This window comes from Bactrocera tryoni, chromosome 3 (assembly GCF_016617805.1).
Source record: "Bactrocera tryoni isolate S06 chromosome 3, CSIRO_BtryS06_freeze2, whole genome shotgun sequence".
NCBI lineage: Eukaryota > Metazoa > Arthropoda > Insecta > Diptera > Tephritidae > Bactrocera > Bactrocera tryoni.
In genome coordinates, this window is record NC_052501.1 from 47,674,038 (window position 1) to 47,688,888 (window position 14,851).

At 34.0% G+C, this 14,851-nt stretch overlaps 1 pseudogene; it reads left to right on the top strand.

Moving 5' to 3' along the window:
- Window positions 1-7,668: 7,668 nt before the first annotated feature.
- On the top strand, window positions 7,669-12,872 carry LOC120770634 (annotated as a pseudogene).
- The last annotated feature ends 1,979 nt before the right edge of the window (window positions 12,873-14,851 follow it).

Sequence of the window (14,851 nt, forward strand, 5' to 3'; positions counted from 1 at the left end):
GATGCCACCAGTTCATCACCTACGTCCAGACCTGCATTTTGCAACTTGATTGATGTCATGACCATCTCCTTCACATAATCCTGTACGGATTGAAACTATTCCAGCTTTAACTGCACCAGCTTCTTTAAAAGCTCTACCTTGCGAGTTAAACTCACTGCGTTCGCAATATGCGAAAAATTACTCGGCTCCACCATGAGCGTAATCTCCGCCAGTGCCCGTTCATTGCTGTCACGATCGTTTTCCGTTGAATTTTCGGATAAACCGTTCTCCGTTATTTTCCAGCAACTTTTTAGGACCAAATACAATTTTGCATTCCGCTTCCAATAATCGAAATTTTCACGTCCGCGAAATTTCAAAAGGAAAACTAAGAGCACCTGCCGCAATTTCCTTTTAAATAAAATTAAATTCAAATAAATTTACTTTTAGCAATAGGCAAATAACTTGTTGAGCAATAGGCCTATAACCTGTTGAACAGAGTTACGTACACGCAGTTTCAATGTAAGAAGACGACTGACTTTATTGAATATAATATACACAGGAACAGTATAAAAGAAATATGCCAGATTTACAATATTTCATAACAAATTAACATTTTGCTTTCAAATACCACGCAACATAAAAGCCAGTATGTGACAACTTTACTCCAATATATACTAAGCTGTGCTGCTCTTGCTACGCGTGTTAGTAATGCGGTCAGCATTATTTCATTTAACAACGCGCCATTAGGTATTATAATTAATGTAATTCAACTGCTACTCCTAAAATAGGCAGCACAGTTGTTATGCCAGCCTCCAAACAGAACGCAAACAGTTGCATTGAATCCAAATTATAAATTGACTTCAACCATTCACAAATTAAAAAATTTTCCATACAAGAACTTGGTTTTGACCGTTCAGTTTGTATGGCAATTATATGCTATAGTTAGTTATTAGCTCCTTAAAAAGGAAAAAAGAACTGCCAAAATTAGGCAGCAGCTCGCGTATTTGACACTTCGGACTGCCATACAAACTGACCAATCAAAATCAAGTTCATATATGTATGGAAAACTTTGGCTAAATATCATCACAAAATTTGACATGAATAACTTTTTTCATTAAATAGCGAACCAATTTTCTCCGCAATGTAATATAGTTTGTAGGTGTAACCAAACTAATTAATATTCTACATTTTTTGTTTTATATTGTAATCAGAATTAACCACTATACAAATAATATATTCTAAACAAATCGGTTATTATATCAATTACTTTCCAATTTGAGCTTTCAGTAAAAGTTCTAAGGTATGACAATTATATGTAAATGAGACAACAAGTTGAAAATATGTTAAGAACACGTATGTATAAATATTATAATTTTTTTTCCATTAAGTTTATGTTAATAATAAATATTCTTAAAATTTTCTTTGGATGAAAACCACGTCTTTAAATGCACCTGTGAAGGCTGTATTAACTTCGGTGTAGCCGAAGTTAATGTTTTTTCTTGTTTTAGCTTCAGAAGGGAATAATAGTATTTGAAATTTTTGGAGAGATTACAGATACATGTATTGATACATAGATACATGTGAGGTGTTATAGATATATATGTACATGTTATATGACGAAGGCGAAGTTGTAAGCCGATTATTCCTATTTTTGTCTGTATAATTATTTTATAGTAAAGTTAATACAAAGTTTCTAACTTACTGTATGTATATACGAGCAATCATTTTTTGTTTAGTTGAATGTTCATTTGTAAATAAACAAAACATCGAGACTATACGGACGAATTTATATTTTGTTGAGAGAAGTTGTACGCCTTTCATATACATACTAGATATACAAATGTAAATTAACCTTAGGATAGGAAATCATACTCTTCCAGAAGGCGAAAGGAATGGAGAATTCGACTAACCACTAAGAAACCACTAAGAAAGTTTCTCCAAGTATAAGCTGTTAATTGAAACGGGAAGGCCTTCCGCCTTGTAGTTTGAAATTTTTTGTTTATTATCAGCTTGAAGCATTCAAATCTACCTTCCAACTATTTAAAATACATCTCCTTTAAAAAATTTTTTTTTGCCAAAAAACAATCATGTTTTCGCCAACAATGAACTAAAAGTTCGAAGCAACTTTCAACAAATACCGATATATATGTAATCCCAATGTTAAATGTTTTGAGTAAATTTATTTTGTTACAGTGCCAAAGAATAATGGCGACTGATTTGGTATTGACTTCCGATTGCAATTTTTTGTATTAGAATGAAAAGACAGATTGCTGCAAATCTAAAATGAGAACGAGGATGTGTCAGTGTTTGTATAGGAAGAAAGTACCACGTGCTTTGTATTGATGCCTATAGTGGTGTAGTGGTATCTAAGTGTGAGTGTGAAAATATATGTAGATAAATTTAAAGCCAGTCTTGCCCTCAACTTGCAGGATGAGTAAATATTACCGTTTGCGGAAACTTACACATTCAAATTACTCACTCGAACTACGTATATACAATTGTCATAACACAACTCAAAATGGTCGAAAGTTTCGTACGTCAGCGATTTATTATCATGTCTAGACCGAAAAAACTCAATTCTTAGATATTGTATGATTTTTTCAGCTTCAAAATGGTCCTTTAATTTATATTAATAATGCAAAAATGCTTGCAAACGGGACCAAATTAGAACTTATAAACTTTCGTTTAAGCACTACATATGGTAACCACTCAAACAACTACTCGACCAATTGAATGCATCATAGGCTCGACCATCATCGTCGTAAATTGGTCTCTCACATATCTATATGTGATTTCATTTTACTCTTTTTGTTGTTTTTTTGCATCAAAAAGCTAATAAACCATCATCAACATAAGTCTCAACAAAAATTTTGCATTTCATATTTCGCTGATTGTTGCGTAAACTTTTTATGGAATTGAAGTTGATGTCCTTGATCGAATGAATACTGGTTTGCTTTTTATCACTTGCTGCTGTTGTTAATGTGTTGATTTGGCCTGCTCGTGTTTATGTAAGCGTTGTCGTTTCTATAATAAATACACTTTCACACATTGGTTCATTTTTATAGCTATTTCTGTTAAACGTGTTACTGTATTATAAATATTTCATCAATTCATAAATGTTTGTCATTCAAACCATTGATTCATGAGTCGGTTGCAGCTAACGTGTTCCGTTTTATATATTAGCTCTTTTTATTTTTCTTCGGAATTCAATTGTTAAATCTGTGAATAGTCTGCATGGGATATTGTACCAAATTGCGACAATGTTGTTTGCATGTCTAGGAGGGTGACATACTTACATATGTCCTTTCTATTTAAGAATCTTTGCACTCGAATCTAGCCCGTCTATTTGTATATACTCGAAATAGTCCCTCAGGTTTTGAGATATCGAACTAAAATTTTGACGAGATATCTTCAAGAAATTTTGCGTGGGTTATTGTTTAATACAACGGTGCAATCTATGCAGATATTGTTAAGATCAAGTCACTCAGGGGTGTTGTGGAATCCAAGACAGAATTGCTTAGCTGTCAGAATTGCAAACCAATTCTAATTATCAATGGTGTCACAGAGCCTGATTGGATTTTAGTCTTTTCGAACATATGCAAAACCAATAATCGAATCAGCTGTTTACTAATGTGAGACACAAACTTGCAAATGAATACATTTGGAAGCAATCCTATTAAAGTTTTTAATGAGTTCCGAATTAAAGAAAGATTTTAAGAGATAACATTTATCGAATGAATAAAGACGCATTTGGGTGCTAAATTACGTTTATTACATTTTACAGGGAGCCTGCTTTAGAAGCTTTAAAAAATTGAATTAGTTTTTGCTTAAATCTCTTTAAAAATTTTCCAAACTTAACTTGAACATAAGTTATTAAAAATATGAATCTCTTTGAATTTTTTGTTTTCGATAGAAATCTCGACCTGCATCCTGCCCGCCGTCTGGCATATGCACATGCGAGAAGCATCTAGCAATTGCTTTTGAAAGGCAGAATGTCAAAGATTTCGTATCCAAAAAATTTGCGGATGATATTTAAATATACATATAAATATAAACCCTACAAATTTCGCTTTAATCATTTATTTCTTTCCCTCACAAAAAAAGCTAAAAAAACGACTTTTTTAAACCTCTAAAAAAGGCTCCGCTCTTAAATATCCGAATTTTTTTTTTCAAAACTCAATAATTAAGACATTCCGTGTTTTATTCTTATGTCTATAGAAATAAAGATAAATTAATTCGTAACAATAAAATAACTTGATTTCTTAACTTACAATTCAAATCTGTGTGCGACTGTCTTCTTGATTTCTTTCTGACAGCAGAACCGATAAAATTGATTCCGTGACACCCAAAACCGACACAAATTCTGTTTCGAATATCAAACCAATAATATCTGAATTCATGACACCTACTGCTTTTTTTGATCGGTTTCAATTCTAATTTCGACACCTATCAGACTCCACAACACCCCTGACTATCTTCTTCTTTATTTGTCAATTCGTATTCGAATATTGGTGATCATATAACATTTAATAATATGTACAATATTAATAAGCTTAATAATAATAAAATAATGTAATGTTTACATGTTAAATATATCTATTGTATATTAAAAAAATAAAAAAATCACAGATTTTGAATTATCGCAGCATATTTCTTTCTATCTCTCGCCACATCTATAAGGTTGTCAACGTTCTGGATTCCTGTTCATTGTCGAATATTTCGAAGCCACGAAAGCTGCTTACGGCCACTATAGCATATACATAGATATATATGAACTGTACATGTGTATAAACTGAACAATCGGAATTAAGTAATGAGTATTTTGTATTTATGAAAGGTGTTATACATTCGGTGTCACTGATGTTAACATTTGTTCTTGTTTAGTACAAAAACTTGAAAGTTTTTCCCCGTATTTGATTTTTACAAGGCAAGAAAGAATAAAATGTTGGATTATACATGAACTTAGTTCTTCGTTACTTGTTTTTTGTGCACATTCTCGTAATAGGGAATATTCTTTTGTCTTGTCTGCTCATAAAAGCTTTTGCTCGCAAGGTCAATGCTTCAAGGATAAATGAATATGCTAAGGCACATGACAGCTGAGGTTAAGGTCATTACTTATGGATAAAGTCTAGCCAATAATAATAATAGCTTTAATAGATGGTCCAAATTTGTGAGTGACATTCGGCAGCTATGCAAGTTTGAAACTCTCGTAAACAGCTGATTGTCATTTATAATGTTTTCAATGAAAATGGATAGAAGAAAAACTTTGTGATTGTTAGCCGACCAATTTTTCCAAAACCATTTTTTATTTCAAAAACATATCAACAGTATTGCTTGTTTTTCATTCATAATAGATTACAATGCTGCTAAATCTCTAAAATTCTGAGGATTAAATGGGAATTAGCAACGGATTTATCTTCTCTACTTCATGACTTAATCCTTATTAATGCTGACGTCTATCAGTGGTATAAGAAGACTGCTTTACATGAAGGATCTAAAGTGAAAGTATTTACCATTAGTTCCGTAAAGAGATATTGGCATTATTGGCAGCTTTTAATTGCAATTTTTTTTTCAACACTGGGCTGTCACCGGCATTTAACTGGAATGCAAGTGTGCTGCCAATATTTACTTTTAACTGTGCGAACAGAGGGAACTGTAAAGCTCAGTCTAAGCTTCACCACTTAATAACCGTTTAATAATCGTTTTGCTTTTCTACGGAGCAAATGAGAATAAGGATAGGGACTGTTTTTTTTTGTATAGAAGTCTTTGTATGCGTGTCTTTGTCTATTTAGTTTTGTATCTTATTACTCATTCAATGTCTCTTATAAAGTTTTAGTTACTTTTATTTCTGTAACAAATTAAGAATCAATTGTTTGCATATAAAATACTGCCACGCTCGCTCGATATTACCGTAAAGTACTTTGCATTAAGTTCCTCAACCGTTCTAAAAAGGAATCATGGTGAAGAGATATTTATCAGGGCTAATTACACTAGTTTACAGAATTGAACTTTTTGTCTGTTGCCGCGAATTCTGCGATTGATATTGTTCACTTATTACTTGTTTTTGTCAAATCTACCCTCAAAAATTTTTGAGCAGCTCGAGTTACTTTGTTTTTGACTTTTGTCGTTTAAGCATATATGTATATTAACCGAAAACAGGCGTATTTTACTGTGTTAAGATTAGTTTCTCTAATTTTTGCCTCATGAGTAGTTCAATAAACCAGATCATTTTTGCTACATATGCGGAGAATATGTGTTTAAAAATTGTAGAAAAGTTATAACAGAGTTGGTGAAAAATACCTATTTTGAGTATTTTGGGGTGCTCTTAGACAAAAATAAGAGTTCTTGGGCTCCCATTTGTGTTTGTAAATCTTGTGTGGAATATTTAAGGTTATGGAAAAGTGGTAAAAGAAGTGCCTTTAAATTTGGAACACCGATTATTTTGGGAGAACCACGAAATCATCTCGTAGACTGTTATTTTTCTAGTGTGAACATAAACAGTTTGAACACTAAAAATCGAGCTAAATGGCAATACCCAAGTAGTACTAGTTGTGTTCAACGTCCAGTGCAGCGTTCACCTAACTCTTCAGAGCCTAAAAATATATCTGAACCATTAGAGCAAGACATTGAAGGACCAAGCTCATCACAAAATGATGCTGATTTTGAAGGTATGTCTAATGAGCCAAAACGCTTTTCCCAAAATGAGTAGAATGATCTTGTAAGAGATTTAAATCTTTCCAAACAAGCTTCAGAATTGTTAGCATCAAGACTAAAAGAAAAAAACTTGCTATCCTCGGATACTAAAATAAGTTTTTATCGTGAAAGAGATGCAGAATTACGGTGTTATTTTTCCGAAGAAAACAGCATTACCTTTTGTTCAGATATCAAAAACTTGTTGATAAAAATGGGCTTGAAGCGATACGAACCAAACGACTGGCGTTTATTCATTGACAGCTCAAAACGTAGCCTTAAATGTATTCTATTACATAATGGAAATAAATATGCTGGGGTACTACCTATTGCCCACAGTACAAAGTTAAAGGAGGAATATTGTAACATTTCGCTAGTCTTGAGCAAAATAAAATGCAATGACCATGAGTGGCAAATTTGTGTTGATTTAAAAATGGTCAACATTCTTCTCGGTCAACAAAGTGGTTATACCAAGTTTCTCTGTTTTATATGTCTTTGGGACAGTAGAGCTAAACAACAGCATTGGGTGAGAAAAACTGGCCCTTGAGAGAAAAAATGGAGCCTGGAAAGCACAATATAGTCCACAATTCATTAGTAGCTCGTAACAAAATTATCCTTCCACCATTACATATAAAACTGGGCATCATGAAACAGTTTGTAAAAGCACTTGATAAAGATGGGAACTGCTTTTCTAACATTTGCCAAATATTTCCTCAGCTCACTATGGAAAAGGTTAAAGCCGGAATTTTCGATGGCCCCCAAATTAGACAACTTACGAAGGATACTCAATTTAGAAATTCTATGACAGAGTCAGAACTGAAGGCTTGGACAGCATTCGTATCTGTGATGCAGAATTTTCTCGGAAATAAAAAATGTGAAAATTATATTGAACTTGTAGAAGACCTTCTGCTACAATTAAAAAATATGGGATGCAATATGAGTATAAAACTCCACTTCCTCCATAGTCACCTAGAGAGGTTTCCGGAAAATTTAGGAGATATGAGCGAAGAGCAGGGAGAGCGTATACATCAAGGCTTACGCGTCATGGAAGAGCGTTATCAGGGTTTCTGGGATAAAAATATGATGTCTGACGATTGTTGGTCTCTAATACGTCATTTTCCAAAGTCTACACATCGGAGAAGTGCTTTAAAACGAAGTATATTAGAACTTAATGATTAATTATTTTTCTTAATAAAATTTTTCTTAATAAATACAGGTTTTTTTCTGTGTAATACTTACATGGCTGAAACTCTGAAACTAGAGCTCATAAATATATTTGAATTATATTTTTGGAATGTATGAAGTCAGCAACAGCTAAAATTTCTTCGGCAACAAATATACTGTAAACTAGTGTTATCAGTTACTTGTTTCAAATAAGTTCTTTTAGCTTCACTTTCAGTAACTATTCAATATTAACTTAAGAGCGCATATTCGTGCGGAAAAGATATGTCATAGAGATCAATCTAATCAAAATAAAAGATTAATTTTTAGAGTATAAAATTTAAAAAAACTCGAGGTAGTTTCAAATATGTATGTGCAACTTATATTCACACCAATATTTTGACCAAAATATGTTAAGATTTTACATAGTTATTACATGTATTGTATAAAGAGATTGCTGTCATCTTTACTTTCCAAACACCCACAACACATTCCTCTGCTCATTGCTGGAGCAAAATATTACTTGTTCTCTTTATTTATCTTCACCTTGCTTGTTTGATGCTTAGATGGAAATTTTTACTACTTTAAATAGTTTGTACACACACCGCACAGCATTCTCCTCTAACTGCTTTGATAAAACTTGAAGTAAAGCCACTAAATTACGTTTTTATGATAATTAACGTCACTAAAACCTTTACTGCTTAATATCACGTCAACAACTTCATTAGCATATGTTACGCAATTGGTGGCTTTCCAAAGTCTATGATAATTACGAGTACTTGAAAGATTTCCAAAGTGAGGATTTGCAACCTTTAGTCTGTATACATATATCATGGGACAATGTCCAAAACTATTGCACAAAGTCCAGCCGGATTATCTTTATGATAGCAACTTAGAATTACTAGCTGAGCAAGAGCTAAGCAAAAGCTCAACAAAGAACTAAACCTCTAGCACCAACGTTTATGCGAACCATTAAGATGTGAAATGAAATTATTTGCGCAGAAAACATCAAAAGTATGAATGCGAGTATGTATGTATGGTATAATACTTGCAGAACCGTTTTTAGACAAGTAGAAGTGAGCAAAATACTTGCAACTGAATCGCTGAAAGTATGGCAAAGTTTAGAAAAGTTAAGTCAGACCATTCAAATCTTAAGAAAGTTAAGTGCTGAAGCAGTAAAGGCGAATAAAAGCATCTGTATTGTAGAGCTTGTGTACTTATAAGAAGAATTTTGCTACTCCAAAAAGTGAAGAGCATACTAGCGTGCATGAACTGCGAAGAGTGTTCAACAGTTGATTGTTGTGGCAACTATATTTTGAACTAACGCATTCAATAGCGTCAAATAATCTAAATTGTTGGATTTCTTTAGTTCCGGTTTGAGTGATTCAACGGATTCCCTCTGAAATGTCTTTGGCTTAACTTGGCTCTGGCAACATTCCAAGTACTTGATCTCAAAATGAAAACTGTTTGCTTTTAGTCTTTCTACTACTGGCTTGTCAGCTATATCTATGCATGCTTGTGGGAAAGTTTTTAAGATTCTGAAAATATTTTTTGGTTGTCTTTCTCGTATCGATTTTCAACACTGAACTGCAAATGTGAATAAATAACATCTGTTATATAATGCATTTTTTATGGTTAAAAAATTTTTGAGACAACTTTCCATTTCGAAAGGATATGCATGTATATAAATATATACATGTATACATACAGTATATATACACAAACGTTTAGGATGCGCTGTGATTAAAGTTAAATGCTGTGATTAGGTACAAAAGATTGCAGTAACAAGGGCATGTGTTTGCAAAATGCTTTTTAGTACTGAGCGTGACCACGCCAAATACAATGTTTAATATATCTACCTTCCAAACCGTTGCAGCTAACTTAACCAAACTATCCGGAAGGAAATAATTTTTATTTAGAGTGGGTAAAGTCAGATACTAACCACATGAGTTATGGTTTTGAAATTCGAGTAGAATAATTTTGTGGTTACAGGATGTCCTTGTACCAAAAATGGGTAAAATCATTCAGCGTCCATATACTAATACAAATATCTTTGAAATTCGAGTTAACTTCTATCGGTCAATATGTAAGAAATCTTAATGAAATTCGCAAAGATTCTCTATATTTTTTTGAAAACTTTTCTGAAAAATATCTTTGAAAGAAAGCTCTCTCAAGCCTTCTAATATAGTTTAAAACAAATCTTAAATATTTATCCACTTTTTAATATAATATATTTCAAATACTGTTGGGATCATAAAAACAGATTTTAAATTTTTGCCTTCACAAGACTAACAAGTAATGAAGGGCTATGTTCGGGTGCAATCGAACATTTTATACTCTTGCAAGAAACAAAGCCAGGGAAATACTTTAATAAAACTAATCATATAGAGTACATTTAGCCGGATTTGTGTACTGGCTGGAATGAAGTGGAATTTAAAATTTTGTTATATGGGAAGTAGGCGTGGTTGTTGTCCAATTTCGTCTATTTTCACAATGTGACACCTAAATACTAAATTTTATCGAGATATCTCAATTTTTACTCAAGTTACAGCTTGCACGGGCAGGAGGACAGACAGACAGGATTTCAACTTTTCTTGTTATCCTGATCATTTTTATATATGTAACCCTATATCTATCTCTCTTAGTTTTAGATGATACGTACGACCGTTGGGTGAACAAAACTATAATACCCTGAAGCAACTGGTTGCAAAAGTAGAAAAATATAGCTATATAAAGGTACCAATGTGTATGTATGTAAGTGTTTTTGAGATAACAAGTGGTCTTAGAACGGATTTTCCTTTTGCAATGAACGCCAATGTCAACGGTAACGAAACCACAATAAACAACAAGCAACCAGAAGTCGCCGATTATTAGCAGAGAATCAACAGATAGCTGGAGACTGGAAAAACGTGCTATCCGAAGAAACCGCAAATATCCTTAAACTCAGACGTTGCTGCTGCAGTAAATAACACATTTAATGCCGCGTCTGCTGCCAGCGTTCATTTCGCCTATAATTATCGGTCATTGGTTTGTGGTTTTGTCGCAAATTACTTTAAGACTAAACGTTTGTGCGGATGTGTGAGCGTGAGTTTATTTTTCCGTGTCGCACATGATTACATAGAAAACATAACGTTGTAGTAAAAAATCTTGTTATCACTTTCTTTGTTCCTTTTCATGTGACCCGCAATTAAGATTTTCATTATTTTATAATCTTACGCGAATGCGAGTCGTTCTACCTTTGACCGGTTTGGTAAGAAATAAAAAATTTTCCCAAAAATAATCAAATTTTAACTGTTAATATCTTTTAAACGTTTGGGTTTACGAAAAAATCATAATAGACCTCTTTTGTAGGGCATTCAATTTCCTACAAAGACTAAGGAACAAGATATATTTTCAAGTAGTTGGAAGCGAGATATAAATTTTTCTATCTGATAATAAGAAAAAATAGACAACTGTATGTAGGAGGACCTTCCCGTTACAATTAAAAACTCATGTTTGGAGAGGCTTTTTTAGAGGTGTCTAGGAACCTATTTTTCCGAGTACCAAACGAAAAAATAAATTTTTTTTTTTTGAATCACTCTAGTGTATATGCTGTCGGGTCATTAGTTTCTGAACTCCATATATGTATCATTTCTTGTGCAGTTTTTTTTACTCTAAACAATGCATAAATAGGAATTTCGATTATCGTTTTTCTAAGAAACCTTTTGTCAAATATGCCGATCAGTTTATGTTTTATAAATATATATGTATATACATATACTACAGTAGAAACTTCTGTAATTCTTGAAATGGCATTAGAAGTAAAATTTCATACAAATCTCCTTCCATAACTGGAAGTCTCTCTAACTCTAATTTTGCGGTGATTTAACTGTACATATTAGGTATTTCCCTGCATCGTGTGCTGATAAGCGAGTTGTTGAAGCACGGACGTGAGGTATGTAGAAAGAAATGTGGTGTAGTGTGAAACCATAGATGTATATATAAAATTTTATCTAAAAGCTGGTACTTATTTTTAATTCCTCAGGTCACCATGATAACGGCACTCACGCTGGAGCCAGAAAAAAACTAGGCGGCAATTACACGGAGATTCTCATAGAGCCGGTTTATGACTTTTGGTCGGAAAGTAAGTGAAAATCACACTTAATACCATATTATATCTGTAAAGTAACTACCCGCAACTAACACTAAAATTAGACTTTACTTCTATCAGGATGCATTCTTAGCCTTGGCACATGTCTACAATATACCCGTTATAAGCGCGACCACATTTGCACAACAAACATATATGAGAGGTCAAACGTGCCCCATGGCAATATACCGCTAACGGAACATATGAGCTTTTTCGAGCGCGTCCATAACACGTACACCGCATTGTGCACGGACTTGGACCTCCAGTTTAGGTATTTTCCGAAAATGTTCATATGTGCTGGTGCAGAAATATTCCGGACACTTGCCGAGTAAGTCTTAGATAAAACTTGAAATAAACCACAATTCTTACATACACTTCTTCTACTTTGCAGTGAAATTCCCCAGCATTTCCGAAATGAATAGAAATCTCTCAGCCATACTGATCAGCAACTATACTCCATTGTCGACAGCTGGACCCAGGACGGATAACATGATCAATGTCGGTGGCATGCATATCTACTCGCCAAAAGCGTTGCCCACCGATATATAGCAATTCCTGAATGAGACCGAACATGGCATCTTGGCCCATCCTAATGTGCGTGTTTCCATTTCACACGACGGTCTCTTTGCATATCGCGACAATATCAAACGCATTTCACGCGAACATTTTCTACGATCGTCCCATGGGTCCACGTGAGGCTGCGCTCTACTTGATCGATTACGTAATACGTCATAAGAGCGCGCGTAATTTGCGCTCTGCCGGCTTGGACTTGAAGTGGTACCAATTCTATTTGCTGGACGTAATCGCTTTTGTATTTGCCGCCGCCGCTGTTGGCATTGGAATTCTTGTTCTGTTGATACGCTGGATCTTGCGGCAAATCAGCAGTGAACAGATCAAGCAGAAAGTGAATTAGTATATTTCTATGAATTGCTGTTGATTTGAAAAAAATATGAGGTAATGTGTTTTTTTTTTATTTGTATGTAAAGCTCAATTCGAGCTAATTTAAATTATATAAAAAAAATAAATATTTGTAATATTAAATATATGAACATGATTAGGAAATCGCTTTGAATTATTGAATACTTTGACATGTTTACACTTAGTGGAAGCATTGCCATGGAAAATTGTCAAATAATTGTTTCCCACGATAATCGTATCTACGTAACCGGAAAGTATGCGAATGCGGGTCAAAATCTTAAATATGAAATTGTATGCAATTTGGAGTTTGTTGTTTATCCTAGACAACCAATGATTGACGGTGAAAAAAGTTTGGGTATATTCTTGGTAAGATTGGAACGTATCAAGGAAGAACTCGCCTAGAAGCGGCTAGTTTAGCCCAATAGGTGAATAATTGTTCCCTCAGGACAACCCTTCTCTCTAGTATGTGTTAATATTTTCGTTATTTTTATACCCTGAACAGGGTATATTAAGTTTGTCACAAAGTTTGTAACACCCAGAAAGAAGGATCGGAAACCCTATAAGGTATATATGTATATACTATAAATGATAAGTATGTTGAGCTGAGTCGATTTAGCCATGTCTATATCCGAACCATGTATATATACGAACCAGTACCTCAGTTTTTAAGATATCGTTTTGAAATTTTGCAGTCGGATGCCGATATCGGTCCACTATAACATATAGCTGCCATACAAACTGAACGATCGGACGTGGTATCTTCACGAAACTTGACATGGATTACTGCTTAAGGTAATAATATAATCTCCGAAAAATTTTTTCAGATCTGATTACTATAGCATATAGCTTCCATGGAAACTAAACACATAGTTACTAAAACAAATGCACCTGTGAAGGGTTTCTTGTTTTCTTTGATTTGCACGCTATAGTTTTGCTGATCCCTTTCATCGTTGCGCTCAAACTATTTGGAACTCTCAATGAAACTTATTTTATCCGGTTTGTTTTTTGTGAGCAACCATTCAAGGTTTTGTTGCCTGAGGGGCTCCAAGTATTTTATGCAAGGTTTGTGATAAAGCTGGGTATTCGCAGAGAAAGTGGAACACCGTTTCCGTATTCATTTCATGCTTGTATCTGCAGAAAATATTTATTTAAGGCAAATCAGTTTCTAAATCATGGTCTCCAACACCCCAGTGCCCCATATTAGTAACTGTAAGTCTGTATATGCTCTTTCTGGACCTAGATAGTACATCAATATAAATAGCTTTATCAACCCTACTGCCTTTTTCTCCTGCAGATATTGGCTACGTTGAAATTAGTTTGTGGTGTCGACAAGGCAAGCAATACCTTGGGCTACCTGTGTATATGTTCGCTTTTTGCAGTCGTCTTTAAAACTTTTTTTGGAAGATTCGCGGTGAGCATTGAGATATTACCTCAGGATCGCAGTTACAAAGAACTCCTGGGCGCGGTCCTGCTTTCTAATATGTTTAATGTACATATCTTCTAAGCCACTAAAGCTACAACAATCAAATTTGCCTAGCACAATATAATAGGAACCTCTACCGACAGTGTGATAACCCCGCTGACTCACCATGTAACGGTATGGTTAGAAACTACTAAAAGTGCAAAAAATCAATAACAAAAATCGCCAAGGATTAAATTTTGCACTAATAATTTTTTTAAAGTGTGCCACTTTATGACCAAAAATTGCTAAAATAAAACCAAACCTGAAAACCGAATATGTGGAGCCTTCCAGCTATACTTGGTTTTAACCGAAAATATCGATCAGTATATCGGATATACAACTGAAATTTAGAGAGAATCATTTCCTGACAATAGTTATTCTATGTATCAAAATGGGTTGAATCGGGTCCATACTTCCCTGAACCCCCATATACCTACTATAAAGATTTTCAAACATCGAAGTGACTTTGTCCCGCATAGTTTCATGACATCCTGGTAGTTTGAATGTATTGT